Raw genomic sequence first — 25,254 nt, forward strand, 5'->3', positions numbered from 1 at the left:
ACTGCTGTGGAGAATAAAGTGTTACAACATAATAAGATGCATAGTTTTGTAGTATGTTTGGCAAAATGTGTATTTCCATTAGTAAATGATCTTTACCAAAACACAATTCCTTACCCTTAAGTGTTAATAGGCCGAATGACTGTCTTCTCACTAATAGAATCCTTTAGTGACTTCTTTCTGGAGAATAGAAATGGCAAGCCTGGTTCTATGGTTAGAGCATAGGGGACGCGGTAACTTTCATCTTTCTCTTTTTTAAACAGTGTGTTCAAGGGACAGCTGATAAACATGTTGCCATGAGTGTAAGAAGTCTCATGAACAGATTCAAATGGCAAAAGAAAGAAAATGCCCTATCCATATCCAGTGCCTGGGGCCTAATGTTAACAGTCAAGGGAGTGGGCACTCGTCAAGATGTTTTAAACTCCTGAAAATAATAAGCATGTCCCTTGTTTTGTGCCACTATGCTTCAAAAGGTAATTTGTTATTCAGAAACAGTTTTCCGATGCTGCATCTATTATTGGCATTATTTTCCTCTCAGGTTCCTATGACATCTGAAGCTACTCTTTTAGGTGCACGGATCCCCCATGCAGAGCTGCAGATGGGTACCGTTTGGGGGAAAACAAGCCACCGCTGTGCTCCATGTGACTCCAGTTGAAGCCAACTAAAATGTCAGCGTTAACAGCCCACTCAACACCCCTGCCTCCCTACCCCCCCATACAGACTGTTTCAAATTAAAGCTTTTCCATAATTTGTCATCAGGAAAATATTCTTACTTCTTATAAATCATTTGGAACATGATGTCTGACACCTAGTCATTCACACAATCATAACACAGGCTTCCTTTGATGCACCTCTTCCAATCTCCTGTATCTTATCTTTTCTATACGAGTGATTATTTTAACACCCAAAATTTGCTAATGAAGCCCCATTAGGGAAGTTAGTTTTTCACCGATACATTTACCCCCCAAAAAGTTGTATTTCTAGTTAATATAACTATTTATGTTCCAATATGTATTTATATACTTTAAAGAATGATAGGGCTAAATTGTAGCAAGTGGTTTTGAGCATTATTTTGTATATAGGTATCCATATTCCTCTTTGATGAGAGACATAATCTGACCAGCCTGAAGCACCATATTAGAGACAAATGTCAGATCAATCATAAGGCATTACGTCATAGTAACAACAACCAAAGGCTTATTTTCAATCATTGGAAATAGAAATGGGAGCCTCTGTTTTCTCATTGTCTGTGTCTTCATATCTAGGCTTTCCCCAAAGGTTGTTTAGTCAATGTTGACTTCTCTTAGGAGTGATTCTTACCACTCAGTTTTGATTAAAAGTCACATGATACTGATAAATAATCAGAATAATTACTTCAAATTTTTAAAATAAATAACTTATCAATTAGAGTATATCAAAAATATTTTAGAAGTCCCTGATAGTACAGATAGCAATACCTTTTTCTTTCTTTCTTTTTTTTTTTTTTTTTTTTTTTTTTTGATTTTTCGAGACAGGGTTTCTCCGTAGCTTTTGGTTCCTGTCCTGGAACTAGCTCTTGTAGACCAGGCTGACCTCGAACTCACAGAGATCCGCCTGCCTCTGCCTCCCAAGTGCTGGGATTAAAGGCGTGCGCCACCACCGCCCGGCAGCAATACCTTTTTCTGTATGAAATATTTCTAAACAGTTTGTGTCTATTGAACTACAATTGTTCCATTATTCAAGTGACATCCTTTTTATCATTTATTTCCATAGTAGTATTTGGTATAATTTCCATAATTAAAGAGAAACTTTTAACTGGAGCCCATAAACACAGTTAATAAAGAAGAAAGCTCACCACTATACTACATGTGTCTGAAAAAGAACTCATGTCCACTGCTTAATTCCTATTCTATTTCAATTTGTGTTCATTCATTCTACTCATATGACATTATTTCAATTTTTTGTCAGTTGACATAGAATAACTTATATAATTCTTAAATTATATGCTTATAGAAAAGTACACATGTGCTATTTTAAATTTCTTTAGTGTAATTGTAGGGTGAATTTTAAAACTGATTTCAGCCACTTGTTAATTCTACAGCACATATAAAAATTAATCTCAATAGTTACAAATAACTTTCAAACACATAATTGCTAAATTACACCTTTACAACTTCATTTTAGAAGGTATGTAAATGTTTTATATTTTCCTTTTATAGGTCTTAGATAAATATTTATTCAACTTTTTACTTCAGTCTTTCCTCAGACAATTCCAAATAAAGTATAATTCAATTTATAAGTAATAGTTCATAACTAAACATTTAATGTGCCAAATAATAGTTCCAAGAATGACTTTGGTAGTGCCATTGCTTCCTAATATATGGAACAGTATGAAGACTATGAAGACCATGATGTTAATTCATAAAATAAAATGCTGTCTTGGTTGGATCCGAGAGAAGGTTGACTCAAGGGTTAGGAGTACTTACTTCTCTTGCAAAGGACCAAGGTTCAGCTACAAACTCTCACATCAGGCAACTCACAACCACATGTAACTTCAGGTCCTTGGATCTGCCTCCCTCTTCTGTCTTCTGAAATTATCTGCACACATATGGTGACCATATATCTACAGTCACACAAACACACACACATACACACTTAAGTAAATCTTAAAATAAATATGCTGTGGTTGGCTGAGGGACAATTAACAATTATTTAAATTAGTGTGAAATGTAAAGATTATATTGACTAAGTTTATAAATACTACAAGGCCAGCCTTATTCATCTCATAAAATACCTCAATAACTACATTAAAATATATTATTTGATGTGAAAAATATGCTGCTAATAACTGAAGTCATCAGATAATCAAAATACATACACGTTAACATGCATATAGATTTATGTATGTATATAATAACTCAATATGAAATTGAAATTCTCTATATCAAATCAGCTTTCGGTCACATTATTTTGTGTGAAACGTGGTACGTAGTAAACAAGATAGCAACATTCATATAAAATTACACACGTTAATTTTCTCACCATCCCAACAGAAAGAGGTGGTATGGCCTCTAGTAGCATTTTTATATAATCGCCCTCCTTTAGACTATTGTAGACCTCTGATAGGGAATCTGTCAGCCAATGATCTTTAAGAGTTGGGACCAGGTTAGGGCATGACCTTTTGAGTACTGGGAGAAAAATGCCAGCCAGCTCAGGTTTCACTCTCTCTGTGGTTCCCAAGCTACACAACTGAGGATGGACTTTTCGTTCCTGTTTCATGAGTTTTCCCCTTATAATAAGGAAAATATAATGGGTTTATTTTGGAGTTAGCCTGGGATTCTTTGACCCATGTCCTACGACAGACCTCTCGACTGTATTAGCTTTACTTGAAAATAGCTGTCTCCCTGTCTTGATATATCAAGAGTCATTATTTGTCACTTTATGATAAGTATATGTCTCCTTAAATATTATTTCCAAAGATGTATTGTATCAGCAATATCATTGTTTTTAAGAATAAATTGCTTTGAGCATTTCTGTATGGTGTATAAATTTGATTCACATTCTATATTTGAATATATATAAATACACACACATATATGTGTGTGTATATATATTTGTATCCAAACAATGTATAAAAGCATACACACTCATATTTGTACGTCTTTCTGTGCAGAGTACTTCCTTATCATTGCAATTTGCTAATACAACCATGTTTGGAAGGATAATCAGGTCACCTCATATGCAGGCATATGCAGTTATCTTTCATGGGTGAGTGGTCACAGATTTAAAAGTGTATACAGGAATGTTCTGCCCAGTTCTCCACAGAGAAAGATTGTGCCCTATCAGTTGCCTAGAAGTGCATCTAATTGCCATGCCCTGCTGCACCTCATCTTTTTCTCCCCGTGGAAATCAATAATGGCCTCTGTGGGAACCTGGATTTGAGTTTGAATATGTTTAGACAATAATTGTCTGTGTAGCAGAATTATGCAAAGAGGTAAACAGATTTTGAATCAATCAACATCTAGATTGCTGGTTTATTTATTGATTTTTGAGCCTTTGTTTTCCCGTTAAATCAGAGCAGAAATATAAAAAGGTAATAAATATTCTGATACTGTTTTCAGGATGGATTTTATCCTTACGACTGTGACTTACAGAAGGTAAATGGACCTGATAAATTTACACTTGTTCATTTTACTCTCTGAGAATTTTTCCCACTTCATACGTAGCTGTTAAGTACATCACCCATATTGCAAAAAATATATACCCATTCATTAACCACATTTAATCACATTACATTATAATGTCTACATATATGTATCTTTCATTTTGAAGCATGCACAATAAAAAGAAAATTGACTTGAAAATTGTATGTAGCACCTAAAATCCCAGTGTTACTTGAGCATAGACAGTTCATATCCATACAATTCAAAGATTGTTAAATATTTGGTTTCTAAGGTTAAGTGACTATGTAAGTTATGTCAATATATGGAATAGAATATGAATATATTATTAAAAGCAAATATCAGTAATCTCCTTGGACTCATGTAGTAATATGAACTCTATGAACCCTGAACATACTGCAAGGGAGGTTCAGTAAATAGAAGAATCATAAGCATCTAGGGAAAAGGTTTCCAATATGAACATTTATTCATAGCAAAAGATTATTTTTATGATTGCTGGCTAAAAGATAGATTTTTTGGAATAGACCTGTAATCCAGCTGCTTTGGGGACGGTGGCACAAGGATCGTAAATTTAAAGTCTTTATGGACTTCAGTGAGTTGAACGCATGTGGAACACTCCAGTGAGACCCTGTCTAAAAACAAAAGGTAGTAAGTAGGAAGGCAGGGATATATGTCAGTGCTAGAGTACTTGCCTAACATGCACAAGTACTGAAAATAATTTTAAGAAGTCTAGACGAAGTACTCATTATTTACTCTATCATAGCTATACCAATTCAACCTGCTACAGTTTATTGAAAAAAATTAATATGAAGAAAATAATATCAGAATCAGGATGTTCCACTTAATTGATTTTTGGTACTTCATTTTCAAAGAAACATTCACTGGGATATTGTTTGATTAAATGGATTTTGGGAAATATTAGTTCTTATAATTACATAGTGATCCAAGTTTAGAATTTAATCCAGTCTCCATAAATTAAACTATTTGAATGTTCCTATATTTTAAAATTAATAAGTGTTGTCTATTTAAAATCATGATATCGATGCTTTAGAGAAAATTTAAGAATTATTTATTCCTCATTTTTAGATGAAACATGGCAAATGTTAGAATTGTTACATGGTTCCCAAAGTCAGTATTTATTTCACAAAAGAATTAGCTCTATGAACAAGATTAGGTTAGAGGTGTATAAAAAAACTGAAGCATCCCTTTAGTAATTTATAAATGATAACAATGCCTAATAGAGATTGTTGAGTATAGGAGATCTATTCATTCCCTAGTAGGAGAGACAAAATATAAAGTAAATAAAGTTAATAAGGGATGGAATAAAAAATAAGCAAAAGCAAATGGATCTGTGGCATTCCAGAAAAGTACAACAGGGCAAAGAAATTTTCTCATCTCAACAGGATATTGTAGACCAAAGAAGACAAATCTAGATGAGAATTTAGGATGCTTAAGCCTTTCTTTGAAGAGTAACTCTCTAATCCTTATTTCTCAGTAAATAAAATGAGGACTTTATACCGTAAAGATTATGTTAAAAAACATTAATTGAAAATTTGATAATTGATGAGTCACCAATAAAATCCTGTTACAGACATTATTTTCTGCTGTAAGAAGAAGAATGCTACCCACAAGCATTTGTTTAGAAAGTGTGGGGGTTTGCTTAATTGATAAATTTCTCCCTTAAGTTTGGTTATTTGAATACTTGGTCTCTAGATGGTGGTGCTGTTTAGGGAGGCTTAGGAGGTATGGCCCCACTGCTGGAAGCTAGTGGAGGATGGCTTTTAGAATTTAAATACTCGGTTAGAGTTACCCCAGGGAAGAAAATATCTTAACTAAAGGAGCCATTTTAGGGTTGGCATGAGTCTTGGCTCTAGAGGGGTTTCCAGTTGTCCAAAGGGATTTCTCCAGCTAGGTCCATGCCTGAACTGGCCTTCTCTCATAACCACACTGATAAATATCTTGCATATCACAATAGAACCTTCATCTGGTGATGGATGGAGATAGAGACAGAAACCTACATTGGAGCGCTGGACTGAGCTCCCAAAGCCCAGATGAAAAACAGAAGGAGGGAGAACATGAGTAAGGAAGTCAGGACTGCGAGGGGTCCGTCCACCCTTGGAGACGGTGGGACTGATCTAATGGGGGAGCTCACCAAGGCCAGCTGGACTGGGTCTGAATGAGCATGTGATCAGACCGGACTCTCTAAATGTGGCTGATAATGAGGACGGACTGAGAAGCCCATGATAATGACACTGGATTTTGATTGTACTGCATGTACTGGCTTTTTGGGAGCCTAGTCTGTTTGGATGCTCACCTTCCTAGACCTGGATGGAGGGGGGGCTTGGACTTCCCACAAGGCAGGGCACCCTGATTTCTCTTATGTCTGGAGAGCAAGGGAAAGGGAGAGTGGGGGGAGGAGGAGGGAAATGGGAGGATGGGAGGAGGTGGAAATTTTAAAGAAAGAAAGAAAGAATTTAAATCCTCATACCACGCGAGTCCACTCTACTTTATGTTTACCACAAAAGATGGGAGCACCCATTTTCCTGCTCATGTTGCCTTGCCTCTTGCTTTTCCATCATGATGGACTCTGGTCCCTCTTGAGCCAAGAAACCAAATAAAGTGGTACCTTTATAACTAGCTTTATTCATATTGCCTTTGAGCCTTTTGACAATATTTATTTTTGCTATTTTGTAACCATTGTACATCATGTATGTTGCTTTTCTTAAGGAAAACGGCAATAGCATTACTAATCACTGGCAGAGATCTGTTGTCTTGGCTATTCATGTTGTTTGTGATTTTGTGATGGAGTCGAGGCAACTGGAGTTAGGCCGCCAGCAGTGTTGCTTATCAGGAGAATCTTGTCTTGCCCATCATTGAGTGGATGCTCATATCTGTTTCCTGATTCCTCATTTGTCAGGTTACAGATCAGTGAACAGGGCTTAGGTCTTGGGGTAATTGGGTGTTGATGTTCCAATGTGGTATCAGAAATAGTCTTGGCTCAGCCCTAGCAGGGGCATTTCTTAGTTCCAGAGAAGTCCTTTGGTAGCACTATAATATTATATTCTTACAACCGATTCACAGGTGTTTGGAGGAGGTACCCAGGATTTAACCTGGGGCAGCAAATGTTGGTGGAATGATAGAAGGAGTCTGGGGTCCTCACCAGGCATGGGAGGGTTGGGAAGAAAGCATGGAACACATTGTCCTCAGGAAAGCCTCAAGGATGTGTGGAATTGGCAGCAAGAATCGATGGTCTCTACCTGAGAGAGGAATTTGGAGGAACAGAATGGTGAACAAGATAACTACAGTTCTCAGTATGTCTTGAGGGTGGGTTGGAATGTATATAATTTGTAAAACTGCACGAACATAAGAAAGCTTGGCTTTACAATCTGAAGGTGTGTACTCTAAGCTGTAAGTATGCTCCTTGGAAGGCGCGACAGCTCTGTGAATGCCACCCTTCTAATCATCAGGGCATCCGATAATTCAGGGAACATGTAGGATAGATTACATTAAAGCAAATAATTTCAGATAGGAAGGAGGCTCCGCACGTGTTGGGAGTGAGATTTTCATTTCTGAATATTCTCATCATTGCTTGTAGAATAGAAGGGAAAGGGAGTAGGAGGTAAGGATCTTGGCATACGTCAGTCAGTCAGTTAATCTATTTTGTTTTAATTATATCGGCAATCACACCTCCTCCTGAAACAAAACTCTTCTACATTTTAGTCATGTCTTTTTTTTTTAGTTTGTCTATGTATCTTGAACTTTTTTTTCCTTTTTTTATTTTATTGAGAATAAGAAGAAAAAAAAAGTATCCGCCTCCTCCCAGCCTCCCATTTCCCTCCCCCTCCCCCCACTCTTCTCCCCCTCCCCCCACTCCTCTCCCCCTCCCTCTCCTATCCAAAGAGAAAAAGTCATGTCTTTTAATTAGATGTGGATCAGCAAACAGTATTTTATTACAATACACAAGATTCAAATTAAAAATGATGAAAAGCAAAATTATAAGGACTCAAATGAAAGACCTGCAGAATACCTGCTTACCTAGGTAGCCCATCCGCCAAGACTGCCATGCTTGAAGATCTGTTATACACTCCTCTACCGTTGGTGGTCACCATTTCTTATAAAATCAATTTCACATGTTCAGTTTCAGTTTTCTTTACTATTGTTTATAAAGGCCTGAATTTAATAGGCATACTAAACAATGTTAATAAGTAACCCCTAATACTCACTTTGATTACAGCAAGTTTTTTTTTCATATGCTCTGAGCTCCAAAAGAAAAAGACCCAATTACTACCCCAAATTTGTTTTTTGTTTGTTTTTTTCCCTCTCCTTTTATTTTTTATTTACATGTAAAAGTATTCTTGATACATAGCAGAAATGTCAAATCTTCCCATCTCTGCATGATTTCAAATTAGACAAAAACAGAGAATTTCTTCCTAAGGCTTATAAGGATGTGTCCCACCAGCGCTCGAAAAAATCTTTTACACTGTGTCTTCATTCTAGCGACACTATTTTTTATTGTTATGATCTACTGTTAATAAGCCATTTCCCTGATACCAGCCTGCTTTTATTCTACAGAGCCTGTAGAAGTCTGTGTTTGCCACGATGCAACATGCATTACCAAACATGTGTATTTATGAGATTATCTGAGTGACTACTGCGTTGTGCTTAAGCACTTGGCCCATGACAGTACAAAACAGAGAATGGTCAATGCATAGTTTTGAATGAATAAATATTCAACAATAATTTTATAACAATTATGTTATTAAAGAAATTATAAAGGTGGGTAATAAAAATATACAGTAGTACTTATGTTTTTTTTTTTTTTTTTTTTTTTGGTTTTTCGAGACAGGGTTTCTCTGTGGTTTTGGAGCCTGTCCTGGAACTAGCTCTTGTAGACCAGGCTGGCCTCGAACTCACAGAGATCCGCCTGCCTCTGCCTCCCGAGTGCTGGGATTAAAGGCATGCGCCACCACCGCCCGGCCTATTAACCCCATTTGTTGAAAATAGAGTGCTTTTTCTGCAGATTATTTCCTGACTATAGTTTCCCCTCACCCTACTCCTCTCACTTTCTCATCACCTCCCCTCCCACCTGGATCCATTCCCTTTCTCTTTCTCATTAGAAAACAGACTTCTAAGGAATAGTAATAAAATATAATATATTAAGAAAACACAAAAACTAACACATCAGAATAGCATACAACAAGCAAACAGAAAGAAAAGAGTCCAACATAAGGAACAAATATCAGATATAAATGAGGAGACACACTTGTTTGCACACACAGGAATCCCATAAAACAACAACAACAAAGCCCCATTAAACAGGAAGACATAATGAATACACAAAAAGTAAAAATATATCTCTAAAAAAATTAATATAAATGGGGGTACCTCTGACATAATGTAAAACAAGGAATCTCCAAAGATGCCACTGAGTTCAATTTCTGTTCTGCTGTTGAGCATGTGGCCTATCCTTAAGTGTAGTTTATTTCCTTCCTGAGGCTTCCTGAAAGAAAGCTAAGTTTTCCAAGCGGCTATCAATTGGAGATGAATTCTGAGTTATGTATGGGGGCACATGTCCACTTGCTTTGAATGAGGACCCTATCTGGTACAGATCTGGGCAACCCCTGTGCATGCTGCGTCAGTTTTCTGTGAGCTTACAAGTGCATCAATCATGTTGATTAGATGGCCTTGTTTTTTTTTTTTTTTTTTTTTTTTTTTTTTTTTTTTTTTTTTTTTTTTTTTTTTTTTTTCCTCTCCATCCTCTTACACTCTTTCTGTCTCCTCTTCCTTGAGCCCTGAGTGGAAAGATTTGATGGAAGCCACCCACTTGGGCTGAGTGCTCCAAGATCCCTTGCTCTCTACATAATGTCTGACAGTGGATCTCTGCATTGTTCCCATCTGCTACAAGATGAAACATTTCTGATGATGGCCAAGCAAGGCACTTACATATGAGTGTAGCGGAATGTCATTAGGATGCTTTTTACTGTTACTTTTTTTTTTCTTTGTAGCACAGCAGTATTTGGTTTTTCCCTAGGTCCCTAGACTAAGGAATCTCAGGATCTTGGTTACCAAAACAATGTCAGGTAAGGGTTCAATTTTGTAGGACTGACCTTCAGTCAATTCGAGTATTGGATGGGTTACTCCTACAAGCTTTGTGCCACCATTGACCTAGCATCTCCTGCAGGTAGGACAACATTGTAGATAAAAGTGTTTGTGGATAGGTTGTTGTTTGTTTCTTCCTTGGTAACATGCCAAGTACTTTTTTTGCATCAGTGATGCTAATAAGTAGAGGTAGAAGGCTCAATGTAAACACCAACTCAATTTCTCCATGTTTAATCAGTTATTAATATTCTACAATTTGAGCCTGTTTTCAGCTTCAAATTATTTCACCTGTTTTTCCTCATCTATTTGAGCTCCAATTTTCCGACTTGCTCAAACTAATTTTGACATCAGGAAGTAGAGACAATCAAGAGGGCATCTCCGAAGCTCTAAGGACCCACAGAGAATTTTACTTTCATCTCAGGTCTTCAAGGTTTGACAGCATTCTTTCTGCCTGCCACTTACCCTTCTTTTTTAAAGTAAATTATGAGTGCATTGGGCTGTCATCTTTTCTTCCTTGTATGCATAAATTACATTAAGATTTTTAAAAAATGGTTTTTCTTTGACCTTCTAGGAGAAGACATATTTCAAGAGGGGTAACAATATCTCCTTGCTTATGAACTCATGATGAAATATTCATACAGGATCTCATTTTCTTCCTGGTTTATCTTTGAGTTGTCTATATTTAGCTTTATAAAAATATTAAGTAGAGGGTAATATTAGTAATACCAGCCTATTATGGTAGGGCAGACACTGTCCATTGTTCTAACATTTATAATATGTTGTGCTATATTAATACATAACTAAAAGTATTATTAAACAAAATGTTTAAATCTGAGAAGAAAATTAAAGACTATTCTTGGTTATATATTCTCTTAAATACATGGATATGCAGAAAGAAACTGTGTGTGATACATATGTGTGTGTAGTATATATGTACATATGTATATGAGTTCAATGGCCAAATTTATATTATTAATTATTCAGTATAATATAAACACAGTGGTATATCTTAAGTAAATTGGGAGCATGGGGACCTTGGGAGAGGGTTGAAAGGGATGGGAGAGGCAGGGAGGGAAGCAGAGAAAAATATAGAGCTCAATAAAAAATACACACATATATACTCAGTAACCCAGTGTCTCAATCTTATGTGTTCTTATATGTATACATTATAAATAGATAAAGATTACTATCAGTAAATGGATCAATTATTTTCCATTAAAAGAAGTCTAGAAATAAATTGAGTCTCCAGATCCCAAGGAAACAAACTTCAGCTGCATCAAAATTCGTAGAAAATTTCAGCAATTACTTACCATAGACTTAACTATTGTCTACAGTTCAGTGCCAGTGGAAGGAAGCTCCTGGCTTATCATTTCTCTCTGGATAGAAATGAAATGAACTATATGTCCACTGTTCACTCTTTTGTAGTAAAGATTATTTGACATACTAATGTCTATCCTGTTTTCATTGATGACAATTGGAGTGAGTCTGGAGCCATCAACAACAGGGTGATATTTTATTGACATTTTATATTTTCAGATGTTGGCTTGACTCTCAGCCCAGGAAAGCTTAAATCTGGATGGCTTCATTAGAGAATTCTAACAATTAAAGGCCTTATCACAATCCTTGCCAAATATTCTCAAAATTTCACAGAGGAAAATGAACTTCTAACGTGATATTTTAAGATTTTGTTGTTTGTTGTTGTTGTTATTGGTTGTGGTGATACTGGCAATATTGGTGTGTGTGTGTGTGTGTGTGTGTGTACATGTGCACACATGCACATGTGTCTGTGTTTGTGTTTGTACTTGTTTTGGTATTTTAAAATAAGGTCTCTGTAGGCAGAAGTTTCATTCCATCAGCATCTCACAAGTAAACACACAAAGGCTTAATATTAAATATAAATGCTTGGGCAATAGCTCAGGCTTATTACTAACTAGCTCTTATAACTTAAATTAACCCATTTCTATTAATCAGTGTGCTGCCCTGAGGTTTGTGACATTTACCTCTCTGGCATGTCTTTCTTCCTTTCTGTCTGGTTGGTGACATCTCTCACTCTGCCCTTTTCCCCAGAGTCCTCTATGTCTGGCTATCCCTCCTATACTTCCTGTCTACCTCCAAGCCAGTCAGCTCTCTGTTAAACCAATCCAAGTAACAAATCTTCACATGTACAAAAGGATTAATCCACAGCAGGTCTCATATATCCCAGGCTTGCCTTGAGATTGCCAAAGAGCTAAGACTGGTTTTGAATTCTTGACAATCCTTAGTCTGCCTTCAGTGTTTTAAAATATATGTGTACACAACTTTTGTCTGAACAGAACTTCTGTCTAATTCTTTTTCAGGCTAGTAATTTTGCAATACTAAAAGATGGTGTCTTAGTTTATTTTCTGCTGCTGTGCTAAGACATCATGATCAAGGCAACTTACAGAAGAAAGAGTTGGTTGAGCTTACAGTTTCAGAGAGTGTCCATGAAAATCACGACAGAGAAATAACAGGGCAGGCATAGTGCTGGAGCAGTAGCTTAGAGCTCACCTGTTGATCAAACAGTCAGATGGCAGAAAGAGAAAACTTCCTGGGAATAGCATAGACTCTTGAAACTTCACACAGCCTCAGTGACACACCTCCTCCAGCAAGGCCACATCTCCAAATCTTTCCCAAAAACTCATACCAACTGGGAACCAAGTATTCAGATATATGAGTCTATGGCAACAACTCATTAAAAACGACCACAGAAGGCAAAGATCCTGTAAAAATTAAACCAAAAATCAAGAACTTTGCTGAAATATATAAATACATTCTCAAAAACCTAGCAAAATAGTTTCACAGTGACTTAAGTGGATATAAAACATGTGGGAGTAACATGAATGTTGAAAGAATTAATAAAAATTATGTCATATATATATATTTAATGAAATAGCAATGATGCTTAAAACAAAACAACAAATAAAAAGGATGTATTGTCATATGCTGCAGCATGGATGAATTTGAGGACACTGCTTAATGTGTTAAGTCAGTCACAGATGATGTAGGAATCTAAACAAATGAGGCACATAAAATCATCAAATTTACAGAGACACAGTAAAAAGGTATATACAAATGGGCTTCAGAGAAATGAAATCATGAACTGTTGCCACTCACTAGGAATGGAGTTCTATTCATGAGCAAAATGTCCTAGAGATACTCTATGCAGAACCATATTTTTAGAACTACAGGGCTGAATATGTGATTGACAATAGTAAATCTATGCTTAAAATTGTTGAGGATAGATTTTGTGTTTTGTAGTTTGAACCTCTATAAAAATGCACTCTTTTTTATGTGATAATATAAGTATTTTAAGGTATGCTTTCAACATGGTTTTCTGCTGCACACTTTTCTGATGTTAAAGCTCCGGGATTTAAATCAGTACTGCAAAGCATAGTTATACTTCAAAGCAGTTGGAAAGAGTCAGGAAATTCTGTGGGTAGCTATGGTTTAAGTAAGTCTTGTTCCTGAAAGATTCATACACTAGCAACTTGGCTCCAAGGTTGGGAATGTTGAAATGAGCTAGCCTCCAGGGTAAGGAGCCCATATTCCAACCTGGTAATGGAGATTATGGGCTAGTAAATGCATTAGTGAATCTTCCAGAAGGGCTCAGCCCTACCAGGTGGGGTAATGCACGATAATGGTTGTTATGGAAACAGTCTGCTTGCCCCCAGTCTTTGCTTCCTTGTCCATAAATTGAAGCTGACATGTTTAAGTACCCAAAAATCTCTCAACACGATGCTGAATCATGCTGTTTGGGCCTTCCAGAGAACAGAATTATAAATATCTTTATAAAGTACTGCCCATCAATTACTTTGATATAAGAACACTAGGCAGGCTAAGGTAATAATATGGAAAAATTTATTATTCACTAATTGTAGTTATTGGACTAGCCATATCCTCCCATAGTCTATATAGAGTGTTCATAAATGGATTTTAATCAGAGCTTGTATCTGATCCTAAGTTTGCCTGAAGTCAAAACATGAAATTTTCAAAACATGAAATTCCTAATTATGCATTTGTCCTTCCACAAAGTGTATATAGATTATAAGCAGCCATTACACCTTCAGGTGTTCCTAGACAGGTGGATATACCAGACTTTATAGCATGTCTGGCCCTTGGCCTAGGTAGTATAACTACTTTATCTATACATTAAAAGGTATTTTATTAATAATTTGGTAATGACTGATAATCATTAGTTTTATATTTAATTGTAACACATTAAACATATAGCTCATTTAAAATGCTATGCACATTTCATAACTCATTTTTATATAATTTTGACAGAAACCTTAAAGAAGCTAATCATCATCCCTAATTTGGCTTCAGATTTTAAGACAGGATGCCATACTCAGCAAAGAATAAAAAAATGTGTTGTTCACATAATTAATATTTTTAGGAAAGTAGAAAAGTCTTACCATACAGCTGTGCCAATGGCTGTGCATTTTGTGGTGGCTGGTAATGTGAACTATGCTGGACTCTTATATCTATTCATGAGGTAATATGATTGAAACCTCCAGTTTATGTTAAAAAAGGGAATATGATGTATGATCTTAGTTGTCAACTTGACTACATCTAGAATCAAAAAAAAAAGCTGAAGCAACTGGGTATTTCCACGGGGAAGTGGATTAATAAATCAGGTAAATGTGGTTTGAATGAAAATGGCCTTCAAGGGAAGTTAAGTATGTCTTCTTAGAGAAAGTGTGTCCTTGTGGAGGTGGGTTTTGAGGCCTCGTCTATGCTCAAGCTGCTCCACGTGTTTTAGATTACACCCTTTCCATCCCCTGTGCAAAATGTAAGGACTCACATCTCTTTCTACAGCATCAAGTCTGCCTCCACACAGCTGTGCTCCATCCCATGATATTAATGGACTAAACCTCAGAACCTGTAAGTCATCGCCCCAGTCAAATGTTTCCCTTTATAAGAGTTGCTACGATCATGGTGTCTCTTCTAAGCAATAGAAACCCTAAGGAAGACAGGAATACCCACCCTAAATTTGCTCTACACTTCCGGTGATAGCCCATAGAACATGCCAGAAGCCTTGCATGGATGACGTTTAAAACTGTATTAGAGAAAGAGTAAGCATTGCTTGTCTGAGGCTTGTGATAGAAAGCATGGGAATTGAGGTAAGGAGGAGACCAGATACATCTGTGTAGGAAAGGGTTCACAGTGACTGAGTATAATTAAATTTTCTCTGGAAGACAAAGGAACACTGCCGACTAATTCACTGCTAGGCTTTCACATAACATCCTATGTGATACCAGAAGAACTGAGTAATTATATCAACATATTCATTCATCTTTAAACTTGTGTCCAGTATCCCTTGGACAGCTCACATATTATCAACCAAAGCCTGTATGACTCTAGTTATAATTTACTATTAATAGGTCACTTTCCTATTGCAAAACTAACTCAACATCATAAAACATCTCTATATATTTGCACTATTAACAAAAAGGTCTAAAGGGTAAAAGAGACTTCTTTTAGGAGGCAACACCTGATCGTTCATCATAATCACTCAACTCTAGTTTCCATCTCAATATTTTCTCTCTGGTGTCAGAATCTGACAGTCTCACCTTCCCCTCTGCTGCACGGCTAAAACCTTCAAGAAAGAATCTTGACCTTGCTGATCAAGCTGTCTATATGATTTCTGTCACCAGAGAAATTCCAAATTACCTGGTCAATGTCTCTGAAAGGTTCAGTCAGCTACTTATTCAACAACTCACTTAAGAAAGGTTCCTCACGGTGTGCAAAGCAATTTGTAGGCACTTTGACTTTGCAAAGATGAAGCAAATGACAGGCCTCCCAGCAGAGGTCAAAAGAGACCTTCAGTTGAAAGGTGATCTTGATTCATCCGAGTCTGCCTACACTCAAGTAATATGAAGTTTTATATTCTGTCTTGTTAAAGATGTCAAGTTCTTTGACAATGTATATATCTTTATATCTAAAAATTCTCTTCTGTATATTTATCCTTCGAAATGTATCAGAAAAGTTTATACCAATATAGTTATAACATGATTGTACTGATTAAAACCTAAGCATGCCAGGTGTCCAGTCAATTATGAACTCATTAATAAATGTCAATCTGTTAGACTTTGTTTGTATCTTAAGAAATAGAAAACACTACCCTGTTCCCTCTGGATATAGGACACTTTTGCATCCTTAAATCAGTATAGTTACATAGCTCAAATTATACTACCTACTGTACTCACAAGGGCACCTCTCTCTTGTCCTGGGGAGGCAAAAATCTATATTCTGAACAAATGTGCCTCTTCAGAGATCTCTATCTACCCCTTCCCCAATACACACCTTTGCTCTTTATCCAATGGTCTGTTTTCGTCATGCATTTATCAGAATATATTTGTCTTTCTTACAGTTAATGTTATTCAGATACCCAAACTATACCAATGCACTATTTTTGGTAAATTGGTAGCTTATAGGTTGTAATCACCACTAACTCAATTTAAAATATTTCTATTACCTCAGCAGTTTTTAATTGAATAAATTTATTTTTCATTAGAAATCACAACTGTGTTTCACAAAGCCACTATGTGTGTGTATACACACACACACACACACACACACACATAAAAATAATCTCTAACATCCACCCCTTTAAACAGGATATTCTTTGTGGCATCATGAAGCCTGTGTGTAGTATGCATTAATAGGAAGCTAACCAGGTACCACATACATATACATGTGCCTTTTGAACATTTCTTTGTTTCATGTGCAATTTAAATCTAGCCATGTATCTTTAGCATGAATTGGATTGCTACTATCTTTTATTTATTTTTTTTTAATTTATTTATTTCTTTATTAATTAATTAAAGATTTCTGTCTCTTCCCCACCGCCGCCTCCCCTTTTCCTCCCCCTCCCCCAATCAAGTCCCCCTCCCTCACCAGCCCAAAGAGCAATCAGGGTTCCCTGCCCTGTGGGAAGTCCAAGGGCCACCCACCTCCATCCAGGTCTAGTAAGGTGAACATCCAAACTGCCTAGGCTCCCACAAAACCAATAGGTGCAGTAGGATCAAAAACCCATTGCCATTGTTCTTGGGGTCTCAGTAGTCCTCATTGTCCACTATGTTTATTTTTTGAAGCATTTTCATTATATATTTCTATGTTTTATCCATTTGATAGAAATTTGGAAGTTTTCCCAATTTTTAGCTATTTGGAATAATGTGAAAATTAGCAAATGTGTCCTTATTTATACATGTGTTCCTTACTCTCTAGTTATCTACAAGCGAAAATGAATGGCAAATATGTATTTTTCATTTCTAGAAAATGCAAACATGTTTTCCAAAGTGCTTGAAGTGTTTTATGTAAGCATAACCTAAGGGCATTGGTTTTTCCTTATCCTTGCTCACTCTTGTTACTGTCTGCAATCCAAGCACTAAAGGAATGAGTTGTGAGATTTTGATTTTACTGTATTTTTCTTACTAACTAATAAATATGTAACCTATTGTACATTTAGTATTCCACAACAGACCACAAGCTCTTTGAGATTAGGCACATTATGGTGCTTTTTCTAGTAGAGTAGCTACACACAGCAGGTGTTAATTATTTGGAAATTAAATGCAGCCATATAATAAATACTACAGAGAATTTAGAGTGATTCTTATAAGTAAATCTACATTACCTTAATTTATCCAAGCTATATTAATGTGGTTCATAAACTATGTACAGCCTCTCTTGTGAGATGGATCTAATTAGTTTGCTGACACAGGGTCTTATCCCATCTTGGCTAGTCACTGATTATCTATGCATTTAGGTGCACTGAAATTATATTATTCTTATCTCCACCTCCAAAGTGACGGGACTACAGGCATGTGTCATCATGCCTGTCTCTACCCTAAAATTGCAGCAGTCATTTTTCATGATGTGTCAATGGTGATCTAGAATAAAATGATTAAAAATAATCTCTAACATCTGCCCCCTTCAGTAGGATGTGCTTTGTGGTATCATCAAGTCTGTGTGCAGTATTGTTAATAAGGAGCTAACCAACCACTACTTTGACACAGCTGTTGGTTACTTTGGGGATTGAAGTCTTCCCTAGCATGTTCTCCTGTTGGTCATCCAGCTCACCAGTACACAGTTCTTCACTCAGGCTTCATCTGAAACAGTCCTCGGGTAATTCATGATTTCAGTTGACCTCCCGAAAACTCATCTCACGTCAAAATAATTCTGAAATTAGATAACAGTTTCTGTAAACTCCTCTCAGAAAATGTTAAATCTAAACCAATAGCTACCATTTTGGAAATCTCTCTCTCTGTGTGTCTCTCTGCCTCTCTCTGTCTCTCTGTCTCTGTCTCTGTCTCTGTCTCTCTCTCTCTCACACATTCATTTATTTTACATCCCAACTAAAGTTTCCCATCCCACCTCTCCTCCCATTCCCATCCCCCACCCGCCCCTCTGCCAACCCCTCTTCCTCTGTTTCTGTTTATAAAGAGGCGGGACTAAGATAAGCTATTACCTGGAGTGGATTCTGTACAAACAAGCAATAAATAGAAGCTAAGTTATCTGGAACATCTTACCTCGCGGTCCTAGAAGACAGATGAATAATTTCCCTTGGAATTCCTATCACAGGGATCAGATTCTAGTTAAATCTGAAAGGGCCTCAACAGGAATACAAGATGGTGGAAGCTCTGAACTTTCTTACTCTTGGGTCAAACTGAGGATAAAATAAAACTCACCCCTTTTGTAAAGGAAAGCTTTGGGTGTTTACATGAAGATAATATGGAGAGCCAAGCATTAGTCTTGACCTTTAAACTTGCTGGAATCATAACTAAGCATGACGATGATGACGTTTGCACTCTTCGGGTATGAAACTGTCATACAGAAAGTAGACAATATTGGTTTACCTGGTGGACAATAGAACTGCTTGTTTTGGTTTTTGTTTATTTGTTTTGTAATTGATGGTGGTTTACAAAAACACACATAGCAGGATGATGAAAGCATTGAGGAATTAATACATGAATACCTAAAGTTGTCTGAGTAGTCAAAATTCACAAGATACATGCTCAACCACAGTCCTCAGCAGGAACTACATGGCACACCTGTGATGTTGAACATTTTGTCTCTGTAACTGTGAAATGTACATTTATGATGCTTTCAGCTTCTGGCACAGGGTCTCTCATTGTAGCTATTGCAAGCCTGGAACTCACTATGCAGATAACACTGACACAGAACTTGCAGAGATCATCTTTCTCTGTCTCCCAGGGTTAAAGTTAATGTCAGTAACACCATGGCCAATCTGTTTTCATTAAGACACACAAGTTAATCGTTACCTTGTTAAGACAGCGTGATAGCACCAATATAACATGATATTGTGTTTTAGGCATAAGTATATGTTGAGGATGCCAATCATGGATGCCTTCTTGTTTCCTTCCTTGTCCAAAAAATAAATAGCTTTGACTTATTATATTGCCTTACTGGGTGCTAAAGAGCCTTACCAGTATATGTTGGCACATTATACAAGCATATATGTATGTCCTTGTTCTGTACTCTTCTTGTATATCTCTGCTTTGTGTAGGTACAGTACTAAGGAACCAAAGGTATGACACCAGATCTCCTTATTTCAGACGTCAGGGTGGAAAAAGAAGATTCTCTATACTACTGTAGAGTACAATGTTGTAGGATATTTGTACACCGTGTGAAGATGTATTACTCTGATAGATGTAAGAAAAAAAAAGCTAAATGAACAATAGCTAGCCAGGAGGTATAGGCAGTACATGTGGGCAGAGAAAGAAAACTAGGAAGAAGAAAGACAGACTCACCAGCTAGATGCAAAGGAAGCAGAATGAACAGTATGCAGATAAGATAACAAGCGTTGTGACTGAATGCAGATTAATATAAATGCATTAATTTAAGTTATAAGAGCTAATAGGGATAAACATAAGCTAAAGGCTGAACTTTTATACTAAATGAAAATTCTCTGTGTCATAATTTGTGAGTTAGCATCCCAAAGAAAATGCCAACTGCACTTCAAGGGATTCAGTTTTGGGTGGTTTGCCTCTGGTTTTAGTAAATGTTGCACCAGTTAACTATGGCGTAGAAACTGTTCTCAACAATCCTGAGGCGCATTCCATTCTTTTTTTTTTTTTTTTTTTTGGATTGCACCTATTTGTCTTTTAACTTCAACTATACAATGTAGCTACTAAGTGAATGATGAAATAACATTGAAAGGTTAACCAAAATTATGCAAGCAGGTTGTATTAAAGAGAGAGCATTGCGGTTGATAGGATGTGTTTGGGTTTCTGTGGATTGTCAGAAATGCCATCAAACAGTATTCAGCTGTGTTCTACTTAAAGCATGTTGTCATCCTCAATATTTGTGTAGGTTTTCATCGCAACCCTAATCCTTATTATAAATCTGAACCAATTTTAATTTGCATGTTTAGTATTTACACATTTTTGCTTATCAACAGAGTAATTCATTGGCAAATATGCAAAGCTCTTCCCCCAAGGGGATGAGAGTAGGTGAGCCTAGAAGCACCCATGTAAGAAAGATGAATTCCTTCCCACAAAGCTCAGGGAAATGCTGAAGTCAAATAATTTTTTCAGACAATAAAAAGAGAGATCTGTGACACAGGCAATCATAAAAATTACCACTACCAGGGAAGCAGAAGAGTTAGGAACAGTTGAGTTTGCAAAGAGGATCAGAGAGCATAGAAAGGCAAGAGTGAGAAAGACTTCTAGAGAAATGGTTTCCACAACTCTTCTTAGGTCAAACAAACTGGAATGTTTCCAAAGCTGCCAGGACAGGAACTGGACTCAGAACTTACTAAATCAGAATATCTGCATTTGCTCTTTATTTTCTTATTGATTCTGCAGTCAGAGTCTAGTGTGCAGCCAATGTAGAGAATCAATGACCCAAAGAACACACATATAGTCATGAATATTTGTTTGTAATAAATAATATTATTTTATATCATATCTAGCTAAACATGCAGCAGTTACAAGCAGAGAAAACTAGACCAATTTTAAAATATTTTTCAAAGTGCTGACTGCAGCTTTATTCTATCACTTTTTATTTATTCACTTGCTTAATTATTTGTTTGGTGTATCTGTGTATGTATGCTAAATGTGTGATTCATGAAGAGGTCAAAATAAGGTGTCAGATCCCCTGGAGCTGGTTACAGGTGGGTGTCAGCTGTCTGTCATGGGTGCCAGGAGCCTAATACAGTAACCTGAAAAGCAGCAGGGGGTCTTAAATGTTGATTCATCTCTGCAACCCACCAATTTCTACCTTAAGGCTAATGAGCAACTCCCTCAATTTCTTTTATATGGTTGTGCTTATAGTATGTACAATTTTCTGGTAACTTTGAAATATTCTTCTTTATTCAACTTTAATTCCCATCAGCAAAATTGTAGCTGAATAGAAATTAGTTTGAGTGTTTTATGCTAACTTGAAATCTTTTCTTTATATGTATATCTTTTTTCACATATTAAATTTATATATTTGTTTACATATGTAAAGTTGTATATCTGAGTAGAATTTTATACTTTCACTCTTTTAGACAACAAATGTTTATTAACAATGTATTCTAGAGGTTTTCTGTTTATGATTACAATTAATTATAACTATATCTCTTACTCTTGTGCTTTATGAAAGAAATTCTTAGAGTGTGGTCATGTAAGTCTCCTATGCACATATCATATAATATCCCTGCTTGTGAAATATTTACTAACTGAAAAGAGTTCTAATGAAATAGTAATTAAATAATTAGAATTTCATCAAAAGTTTTGTTGAGAGTATGGCTGCTAAAACCAAAATATAATCAGAATTTGTAAGATTGTTAATAACTTATCTATAAAGTTCTTAATAAGCATTTATGATTACCAAAATCACAAACTTAAGGTCTTTACTATCATAAAGCAAAGGTAGTGCATTGCAGAAGCAAGTCTTTCACCCATAGTCTCTTTCTTACCTTGTATGTAATTAACCATTTTTAAAGACATGAAAGTAGAGTTAAGGTTAATAAGTTAGACTTCATTGCGAGAGTCATATATGCCAATGATCTTATCTTATTTAACTTTATTGTTTATGAAGTGACATTTAGCTAAACATACTTGTGGTCTTAATGACACATGTATAGGCCTGAAGGAAGCAACATTAGCTGCAACGGCAAGCTTCTCTGAAACTTTAGGTCGCCATCATTTCAAAAATCATCTCTTTTTTATATTAAACATTTATGTATTCATTTGATAACTTACCCATCACTGCAGTTTGGGTTGTGTTTTGTTAAAGGAGCCATGTGTTGTGGTCTCTATAATGGCTGTGGAGGTATCACATATTACGGATCATGAGGTGATTATAAAATTCATTTAGGGCTTTTGAAAAGGGTAAAAAACAATATATTCACAGCACTCCAGATGGTAAATGACTATGCTTTTTATTTTATAGCTCCATGCTAAAGTCTTCCATACAACATGCATTCTACTAACCAAGGTGGTTTTGAAAAACTGCATTTGTTTATGATGGAATTTCTATAATTTCTAGAAGAATATGTAATCAAATATCTGTAGAATCACAAACAAATACAGTAAGTTATTTCCTTTATTTGGTTGTATTTTAGACAATGGGCATTTTAGAAAAGGCTACAGCATTACATGCTATTTGGTTAATATCAAATTATGAGCTATATTTATATAAAAGTAGAGATGACAGATAAATATACCTGTTAGGCCATTCTGTGCTCAGTAGTGAGCTTGGTTCTGATCCCAGGACAAACATTGCAAGATGCCTTATAAGTGACTTTATTAGGCTAAGGAAGCTCCTACAAGAATGTTTATGAATAAACAATCCCTTCAACAAATGTTGCTAAGACACTGCAAATCCACATGCAAACTAATAGAATACTTTTGCTCCTTAATTCACTCAATATAAAAACAGAAGCTGCACATGGAATGCAGGGATAAATTTTTGAGCTATAATGTTCAAATTCTATCAATAAGTGAAAAGACAACACACAGTAAAGAGAAGAAATACTTTAAAATAAAATACCTAAATAGAGAAAACATGCCCAGAACACATTTTACAAACTTACACTTTAACAATATCATCAAAAGTGCATCAAAAACTCATTTGAATACATATTTCCCCAAAGACAAAAAGAGACATATAAAAAAATATCCAACATTAAAAATCATTAGCTAGGTAAAAGTAAAAACCACATAGAAGTTCATTTTTGATACAACATAATGAATTTTTATGACTGTATAAAATGATCAAAAGAACATGCACACACACATGTGCATGTTTTCTCTCAAACACATAAACAAAACATATACACTCGTGATACTGCCCTTTTAAAAACAAAAATGCTATTAGTATTTGAAAATATGAATCATAGAACCTCTGTTCTGGCATGTACATGTTAGATGTCTGAAGCACAATTAATAAAAACTCAGTGTCAGAAATTGGAGTTCAACCTGACAATCTGAAGAGCAAAACAGGAAGCTACTGGCTCTTACCTCGACCTCAGTCTGAAATGGCGATCCTGCCATTCATAATCTTAGAATGAGACTGTATATTGAGAACTGTTTCCTTCCATTTTATGATCCTCTCTAGGGCTAGGATTAAAGGTGTACCCCACCATAATTAAAGGCATTCTCTGCCATGTTTCTACGGCAACTAGTGTGGCTACTGGGATTAGAGGTGTGTGTTGCCATAACCTGGTCTATAAGACTGACCAAAGGGACTATTTTGGTCCCAGATCTTCAGACAGTCTTTATTTATTAAAATACAATTGAAATGCCACTACAGATGTCAAGGTATAAGCCCAAACAGCTGAATAGATTTGTCCGTACAGATATTAGCAAATGGAAATTTGGAATTTCCAGATAGGAAAATTCATAGTGGCAATGCATCCAGAATATTTAAAAAAATACAATCACCCTTTAAACAATGAAAAGAGAAACAATGCCTATTATATCCATCCAGTGGAATATAATCAACAAATACAAAAGTGTTAGTTACTGATCCACATTATGCAATCGAAGAACCTTGAAAATACTGTGAAAAAGAAATAATCACTCAGAAGTAACACTTTATTCAAATTATGTCAAATACTCAAACTAGACAAATTTATATAGATAAAAATAGATTCATGTTTGTCAGTAACTAGGGACTGGAGCAGCATAGAGTAATAATGATGGTATGGAATTTCATTATTAATTATAAAAATATGAGAAAATCAAATCATTTGATAGTTTCAGAAGTACATATAATCCACTGTAGAATAAACTTTAAAGGAATAGGTTTATTATAATGTGAATTCTATATTAAGATATAAAAATGAGCTTAGGATTTGGTTTAATGATAGAGAGTTCACCTAGTTTATAAAAGGTCTGTACATGATTCAAAACTCTAAAAATAACGAAGTTAAAAAGCTTTAATGAAAGGCAGTAGAGAGAACTCGGCTGTTAAGCTGATGCACTGATCTTGAAGAGGACCCATGTTAACATTCCGTGCTGGTTACTTTCGTCAGCTTGATACAGTTCTAGACAGGAAATCTTAACCAAGAAAATGGTCAATAAGATTTGCCTATAGAGAATTCTACAGGACATTTTCCCAATTAGTGATTGATACAGGTGCTGCTAAACTTAGGCAGGTATTCTTAGGGTGTATAAAAAAGCAGACTGAGCAAGTCAAGAGGAACAAGTGAGTAACCGGAATTCCTCCATGGCCTCTGACTCAGGTTCTGTGCTCTTTGAATTCTGTCTTGACTTCCCTCAGTGTTGTAGTATGATGTGGAAGTACAAGCTGAAATAAACCCTTTCCTCATCAAATTCCTATGGTCATGTTCTTCTCCCAGACCACTAGAAACCATAACTAAAACAGATCTTATCACTCATGATGAGAGACATGGAACTTCCTGTAATTTCAACTCCAGGGAATCCAATATCTTTTTCTGCTCTGTTTCTCTCTCTCTCTCTCTCTCTCTCTCTCTCTCTCTCTCTCTCTCTCTCTCTCTCTCTCT

This window comes from Alexandromys fortis, unplaced genomic scaffold (assembly GCF_014885135.2).
Source record: "Alexandromys fortis isolate MF-2015 unplaced genomic scaffold, M_Fortis_MF-2015_v1.1 scaffold_2_26212498_36691700, whole genome shotgun sequence".
NCBI lineage: Eukaryota > Metazoa > Chordata > Mammalia > Rodentia > Cricetidae > Alexandromys > Alexandromys fortis.